Genomic DNA, 8262 nt, shown 5'->3' with positions numbered 1-8262 from the left:
AATGTGCTCATTTTCCTTTGTTTTTCTTTTCTATCTGGTTTAAATTATGTGGATTTTTGTTTACCCTAGATAGAGTATAGAACAGTCTTCCATCTTCTTTCAAAATGTTGACAGTTCTATCATATTTCTGACTGTTACAAAATGCTCCCCATTCACTCTAGGAATTCAGTGAAGTAGGGGAAGAGTGGCCACTTTGGACCCGAGGACCAGGGGGCTTCCTACTCTGATGTCGTGTCAAGGGAGGGCCTTTCAGGAGGCTAGAGCCAGAGGCACAAGGCCCAGGCCCTGGTGAGCTCCCCCAAACCGTGGGCTGCAATATGATCAAATCTGAATGCTCAAGGCACCTAGGGGCTCCTCCAGCCCAATCCGGAGGCCCAGAGAGGGTTTGTTTCTAGTTCAAGGTCATATAGCACATGACAGAGCCAAGCTGGGGAACCCAGGCGAGGAAGAGGAACAAGCAAAGTCAGAAGTCCTCTCTGGGTGGAGACAGCCCAGTTGAGCATGCTAGTCAGCAACATAGACTCCAGGATGGCTGCTAAGAGACCACTGGCCTCAACTCCATCATTTCACAGGTAAGAAAACTGAGACCAGGATGGGAAGTCACCAGTCCATGAGGCAGAGCAGGCCCAGACCCAGGTCTCCAGACTCACATGCAACCTTTAATCTCCCCCCTGTGGATTCTGATGCCTCCTCCTACCCCCTGGGAACTTGGAGTCAGAGCCAAAGGAGAAGGGGAGTGGCCTTGGCCCCTGCAGCTCCAGGCACCAAGAGCTGGTTACCTTTCTCTATCCTCCTCCCGGAAGAGAACAGAGAATTGGCCTGGACCCCAGCGGCCCCTCCTCCAGGGCAGAGTCAGTCGGTACCTACCCACACCTGGTACCTCCCTTACTGGCAACAGAGTCCAGAGCTAGTAACAGCCACAGCAGGGACAAAGCCACCTGGGCAACTGCTGGAGACACTGGGAGTCGCAGGTAAGAGAGGGCACTGGGAGTGATGGCCCAAGGAGGTCCCCTGATTCCACGGGGATTTGGGATTTTTCTCCTAAAGAAGGGGCTTTTGCCCCCCCTCCCTGTAGACGGAGCCCCGGGGCCTCCTTCCTGTGCTCACTGCAAACCCCAGGTGAAGTCCCTCGATGACTAAGCTGCCAGATATACAAATCAGGAATGGGGTCCCAGGCTCAGCAGCTCTTCTCCTGCCCCTGGGAGGAAGGAGAAGCAGAAAAGGGCCCCAGGAAGTCCCAGGAAAAAGCAGAGACCAACTGGAGGGGTGTGCATCTCACAGGTGTGGGCTGTGGGCTGAGATCTAGACAAACCTGCTAAATCTGGAGTGGACCCCTACTGAAGTCTGACTCACCAGTGACCCTGGACAACTCCCGGCATAGCCACCTTACTGATGTCCACTTTTCGTTTGTTCAGTGGAAAAGAAGGGTGGCCCTGGGCTATGGGGCAACCTCCCGTTCTAAGGTTCTAGCTTGAGACAGCCTCATGGAATTTGTTCAACAGTCTCTACCTGCTTCACCTTCCCTCTTCTTTAGGGGTCTCCCTCTGTCATACTTCTGGAATGCCCTCCTCCACCCCTTTTATTCCTCCATCAAGACTTACCCTCCTGTGTTCCTTGGAGTAACTGACTTGTGGTTTTCGATGCCTCCTTCCCTGACCCATGCACATGCATAAAGAAACCTCTTAAAGAACAGCTAGTGGTGGGATTCCAGACACCACACCAAGATAATAGTGGGAACAGGAAGGCAGAGGAGTCCTCCACATAGGCAGCAATACAGCAGCAGTTACTGTGTGGGCACAGATCTGGCCAGAAATGACCATGGCTCTCATGTACTGAACCAATCCAAGTCCTACTCTTGACCCAGCCTTCAGCCCTCCCTCACCTGCACCCAACAGGCTAATGGTGACACAATATTGCCTTTCTGTTTTGAGGCTCTCCTGGTAGAGGAAACAAATGATGATGTGTATAATATTAGCATCAGAGCACACAGAATATTAGGATCAGGACTTCCCTTGTGATTCAGTGGCTAAGACTCTGTTCTCAAATGCAGGAAGCCTGGGTTCAAGCCCTGATCAGGGAACTAGATCCCACATGCCGCAATGAAGATCGAAGATTCCATGAGCCACAACTAAAACCCAGGGCAGCCAAATAAATAAACAAATATTTAAAAAATAATAATATTGGGGGGTCTCAAGTGAACAGTGTGGAGCAGATTTTGGTCCTTAACACTTCCGCTTTTGTAATGCCCGTCTACCTCCTAGAATATCCTTGCCCTTCTTTTTCTTCCTGTTGAAATCTTACTCATCCTTCACATCCCATTCAAGGTGAAGCTGTCCTGATCATTCAGGTCCAGTGGAACTCAATGTTCTGCACCCTTGAAGCACTTTGGGTCTCCCGCTACCACTAGACCATGAGCATCGTGAAGCAGGGATCATGTTCCCTGGGGTCATGGGTGAAGATAGGGTCACAGAAAATGTTTGCTGGGGAATTCCCTGGTGCTCCAGGGGTTAAGACTTTGCCTTCCAATCCAGCGGGTGCAGGTTCAATCCCTGGTCTGGGAGCTAAGATCCCATATGCCTCAAAGTCAAAAAATGAAACAACATAAAACAGAAGCAATATTGTGACAAATTCAATAAAGACTTTAAAAATGATCCACATCCAAAAACAGAATTTATGAAAAAAAGAAAGAAAGAAAATCTTTGCTGGCTGGAGCTGGTTAGTGTCCAAGCTGGAATCGTGGTTAATGTCCAAGTTGGGAGGGAGCATAGAGACCAGGGATGGTTCCACCCTAACCCTCCCTAAAGATGCCCAGGACAAGCATACTGACACACCCCCAGCCAGGCTCTGCCCAGAGAGAACCAGGAAGAGCCAGCAAAGACTAGGAACATTGCTTGATTGTCTTTTCTTTTTTTTCCCCATTATAAAATAACTTCTGCTTTTTGCAAAAAGATTACAATAGACATAAGCCTATTAAAACAGAAAGTCCCCTCATTCTGCTCCCAGGAGTCAATACCTGTTTACAGTTTGTTGCAGGTCCTTCTAGGCATTCTTGTTTATACATAAACAAAGATAGCTTTTTCCTTTATAAAAAATATGTTCATTTTTTATTTCCTATGAGTTCTGTGCATGGATGCATCGTGTCTGACTCTTTGCGACCCTGAGTTCTGCAAATTCCTGCAATTTGTTGGTCAAAAGCCTGCCTCATTTTATTCTTTTTTTTTTATTCTATTTTTAAATTTTATTTGTTCATTTATCTCTGGCTGCACTGGGTCTTCATTGCTGTGCTCAGGCTGTCTCTAGTTGTGGTGAGCAGGGTTACTCCTAGTTGCCGTGCACCAGCTTCTCATTATGGTGAATTTTCTCGTTGTGGTGCAGACTTAGTTGCCCTGCGGCATGTGAGATCTTCCCAGCCCAGGGATCAAACCCATGGCCCCTTCATTGGCAGATAGATTGTTCACCGCTGGACCATGAGGGAAGTTCCTTGCTCATTTTAAATGTCTTGCTTTCCTAAGTAAATGTTTTTTCTTATAACATGTTCATTGTAGAAAAATTGTGAAATAGTCAAGACACACAGAGTACATATTTCCTGTTAGCCATTTTTCAGAGATAACCACGGCTCATGTCTAGGTGATTAGGTTTACAGGTTTTTCCCCATGTGAGTACATGAGTTTGTTTACAAAAATTGGAACACACTCTCCTGTTGTTCGCTAGTTTATTTTTTTTCTCCACTTAATAGATTGTGTGCATTTTTCCATATTGTTGAATAGTCTTCTACAGCATCAGTTTAATACAATAAGGTTGCTTGACCTTGAGGTCCCCCTAGTAGCCTTTTTCCTGACTCCCCTTCTGAGTAGGGAGCCTGCTGCAGCAGTGAGCCAGAGCCTGTTGCACCAGGGTTTAACCTTGGCCTGCCCCCTACTTTCAGGAAGGGAAGGCCTGGGAAGGCCTTGAACACCTGCCGCCTCTACCCCTCCTGGGAGAAGGTCCCAACACCCCACAGATGGGCTCAGGGCCCCCCTGTAACATCTCCACCGCCGCCCACCGCTGCAGTAAGTAGACAGCTGTCCCTTCCTCCGCTGCTGTCTTGGACCCTGGGCTCCTTGAGTCCTGGAGGGTGAGGGACTTGGGCAATCTCAACCTTGAGGTGGAGTAGGGAGGCTGGAATCAAGTGGAAGGGGAGGGGCGGACTGCCACTTGTCCTTGTACTTCAGCCAGCTCTTCAGCCAGCTTTTCCTCATACTGCTGGGACTGGGGGAGTAACAGGGGCAGATGAGGGTGGGGGGAGAGTCGGGGGAGGAGCTGAGCCACTTGAAAGTTCTCTGGTTCCCAAATCATTCTTCCCTTGCTAGAGTTGAGGAAACTGAGGCCAGAGAAGGGAGATGAATTCCTCAAGGTCATACAGTGCGTTCATGGCAGAGCTAGGTGAAGCCAGGCTTTCTGCCTCCCAGCCCACCCTCACCTCCTGTGTTTCCCTGGCTAGCTTTCAAAGAGGGAAGCTGCTGAGCCAGAAACAGCCCTTGGACTGGAGTCAAATGCCCAGAACTAATTGGGGCAGTCAGGTAGAAAAGGTTATGTTTGTTCAGCCCAGCTTGGTTCTACCCTCCTCTGGCTCAGTTCCAGGAAGTGTTGACTTTGGGCAGGTCCCAAAGGAGAAAAGGTGACATTACCTGTGGGTGGGGGAGGGCTGGGCCAGAGGAGCCCCTTCCCCACTCTCCTCTTAGACAGCCCCACTGTGCTCTCCACCCCCTCACTCTGCCATTCAGTCACTTACCTGACAAACCCTTATTGAGCGGCTACTATGTGCTGGGGCTGAGATGAGCAAGGACAGGTTTATCTCAGGTCTCCATCAAAGAGGTGATAGTGACCAGACAGTCACAGCACATGCGCAGAGGGCTGGGCTTGGACAAGAGGGGAGAAAATCAGAGGGGCCACTGGAGGAGGTACCATGGAAGTTGAGACCTCCAGCATGGGTGAGAGTTGGGGACAGTGTTCCAGGCAGAGGGAACAGCATGTGCTAGGGATAGGAGGCCAGAAATGAGATCATATGGTTAAAGCATTGAATGTGAGCCCAAGAGGCAGCCTCTGCATCTCAGCTTCTTCATCTGGCAAATGGAGACAGCAGCTTGCTAGTGGGCTAAGACACGGTATGTAAAGCACCTTGTGTTATAGCACGACTCCTCTCCCTTTTAGTCCACAAACATGTGCCTAGCACAAAGTGCCAAACACTGGGGGAAATGAACTACTGCCTGCTTGTCCAAGGTCACTCAGTCTCTGCCTCCAAGCCTGTGATTGCTCTGTACCAGTCCTCCTTCAGACCTGGGCCCCAATACTATGTGGGCCCCAGCTACTGAGGGCCAGGGCACAGCCTGCCCTTGGGGAGCACTCCACGACCCCTGCCCTGATGCCTCTGCCCCTTCGTCCCCAGACGTGGGTGGCCTGCAGGCTGCAGTGATCATCATCCCAACCCTGCTCTCCTCATCCACTCTGCTAATCGTCAGCTTCATCATATGGAAAACTTGCCGCCGGTTGTCTCGAGTCACCCACCCCCGCCTGCCATCCACATGAGGGGCCCAGGTAAGCCACTTAAGCACCTTCAGCACGGGGGGGTTCTAGATTAGTTTTATTCTCTGTCTCCCGTAAGAGAAGAAAGTCTCCTTATTGTCTTGAGGCATAAGGGATGATGTGCTGAGCTGGATAGAGCCTTGCAGAGGCCACAGCCACATGTGTGGGCTCACAGTCTCCTGTACGTTTGTCCAGGTTCTGTTGGGTGTAATCATCAACCCTGCAGGTCAAGGAAGCCCATTCTGCATCCCCTGTAACTGTGGCTCTGGGTGACTATGAGACCAAGGCTACCCTTGGCCACACACTGCCCCCCTACCTCCCAGGGATGCCCCAGGGAGGCCTGGTCGGGCCTTCACAGGGAACCTGACCAAGGAGCAGAAAGTCCTCCTCCCGGGACTGAATGAGAACGCTCCTGGTTTCACCCCAGTTGTGGCGTGGCTTATCACAGCATCCAAGGCTTGCAGTCCTTCAATCTTTCCACTTCTCATATCTCTAAACACTTGCACTGCCAGTGCTTTCCTGAGGTCATGGTGTTTCAGCTTATTCTATGGTTCTTAGAGGGGAACATAGCCCTATGGCCTCTAGCAGGCAAGGCTTGGATGGCACGGAAATTGCCAGGAGACTCCTTGTCTACCACCTGAGACCTGGGATTCAGAGGAGCAACAAAGTGAGGAAATTGGGTCTCACGCAGCTTAATACAAAAGCCCAGAATTCTCACCACTGCCCTAAGATCTCGGGATGTCTGTTCTGATTGTCTGCCAGCCACAGGTTCACAGCATCTTACATTCATCCAGTGGTACCCAGGTGTGTAACATGTGCCAGGCATGCCAGGTGCTGGGTTTATAACAACAAATGAGACCCAGACTAGAATCTAGTGGCTGTTACAGAACAATGATAACAGAGTGTGAGAAGTGCTTGGATAGGGTACAGGAGTCTAGCGGAGCGTAAAGAAGAGACCAACAACAGCTAGAGAAGGAGGGAGGGTCAGGGAAAGTTTCCAAGAAGTGGCATCTAAACTGAGACCTGAAGGATGATGGGAAGTTGCTGGAAGGAAGGTGGGAAAGGATAGTAGAGGCAGAGAGAACAGAAAGTACAGTGTAAGGTGTTGGCAAACTAGTTTTATGAATTCAGTTTTATTGAGACATAGTCACATCCATTCATTTACGTATTGTCTCTGACTGCTTTCGCTTTACACAGCAGAGTGGAATCGTTGTCACAGACTCTTTGGCTCACAAAGCTTAAAACATTTACTATCTCGTCCTTGAAAGAGAAATATTGCTGACTCCTAGAAGTTAGAGAGCTTATACTGCCTCTTAGGAACATAGTGGCAGTAGGGTTGAGGGTGAGAACTCTACAATAAGCATCTCACAACGAGTTCTTCTCTTAGTCACTGTGGATTGATCCAGAAGTAGACACACCTGATTTACACTGACCTAATCAGATTCTCTCTTCCTAGGAATTTCAATTGTGGAATGTGACACCCAGAAATGGAGCTGAGTGATATTCATGCCCGTGAACCTCTGCTGCTGAGGCCCCTGGAGCTACCCTGCTCCTTTCAAAGATCCATTCATCAATAATCTTTTGATTCTGAAAGTCCTTGCAATCAATTCCCCAAACTTTTAATTTTCATTTCTTTCAGAATCAGTTTGTTACTTTTAAAGAAAAAACTTTAGCTAAAATTAACAGTGAAGAGAGATGAAGCTATACAGTGGGGTATACAGTCAGCATGGTCCAGTGTAGGTATAATATGACCCACATATGTAATTTTGTATTTTCTAGTAGCCACATTTTAAAAATTGAAGAGAAGTTAGTGAAATGAATATTAACAATGTGTTTCATTTCACCCAATATAGATAAATATTATTTATCATTTCAGTATCTAGTCAATATTTTTAAATTGCTAATGAGATGTTTTACATTCTTCTCTTTGAACCATGTCTTTGAAATATGGGGTGTATTTTACACATATAGCATATCTCAAATAAGACTGGCCACACTTTGAGTGCTCCATAACCACAGGAGGCTGGTCGCCTGCATAATGGATAGCACAGATTAAGATATTCAAGGTGATGAAGGACCTGCTAAGAAGTCCTGGCCTCATTCTGAAAGCAGTGGGCATCCCCTGAAGAGATTCAAATCTAGAAGTAACATGATAAAATATATATGTAACTTTAGGAAGATCACTCTGACTTCCACTTATAGAATGGACAGGAAAGGAATTGAAGCTCAAGTTAGGGAAATCAGTTAGGAGGAGCTGAAGAGAGAATGAGAGGTAAAGATGTTGATGATAGACTTTGGTGGCAGCAGCTGAAATATTAAGATGCAGTTCACCTCAAGGGAGGCTAAGGAGGCAGAAGTGATGCACCTCATCTTCACTGCTAACCCTACACATGACATCTATTTCCCACCTGCACACTTTGTGTATCTCCTTCCCATCACTTCATCTCACATATCTTCCCCTATTCTCTCTGGCAACCAAAGAGGCAAATCTATGATATTTAAGGCATAGTCCCCAGTAGTTATGACTGCAAAGTGGTCCACAACAGGAGATGAATCAACAGATGTGTCTTTCCTCCCTCAACGAAATCTCCTCTGAATGCTCTTGCCCACACCTAACCACTGATCCTGAAATTTGAAAGACAGGAATATTGGCCCAATCTAAGATAAACTGGAGGTCCTGTCCTAGGAAGTTTCCAGAAA

At 48.1% G+C, this 8262-nt stretch overlaps 1 long non-coding RNA gene across 1 annotated transcript; it reads left to right on the top strand.

The window, feature by feature from the left end:
• The first annotated feature begins 590 nt into the window (after window positions 1-590).
• On the top strand, window positions 591-8070 carry LOC122698522. Its single transcript, XR_006342357.1, has 4 exons — window positions 591-971; window positions 3926-4049; window positions 5426-5574; window positions 7019-8070. It is a non-coding gene; the product is annotated as an uncharacterized LOC122698522 (long non-coding RNA).
• The last annotated feature ends 192 nt before the right edge of the window (window positions 8071-8262 follow it).

The sequence above is a fragment of the Cervus elaphus genome, chromosome 8 (assembly GCF_910594005.1).
Source record: "Cervus elaphus chromosome 8, mCerEla1.1, whole genome shotgun sequence".
Lineage (NCBI taxonomy): Eukaryota > Metazoa > Chordata > Mammalia > Artiodactyla > Cervidae > Cervus > Cervus elaphus.
Note: the sequence above shows the minus strand (reverse complement) of the source record. Positions and strands in the feature narration are given on the sequence as shown.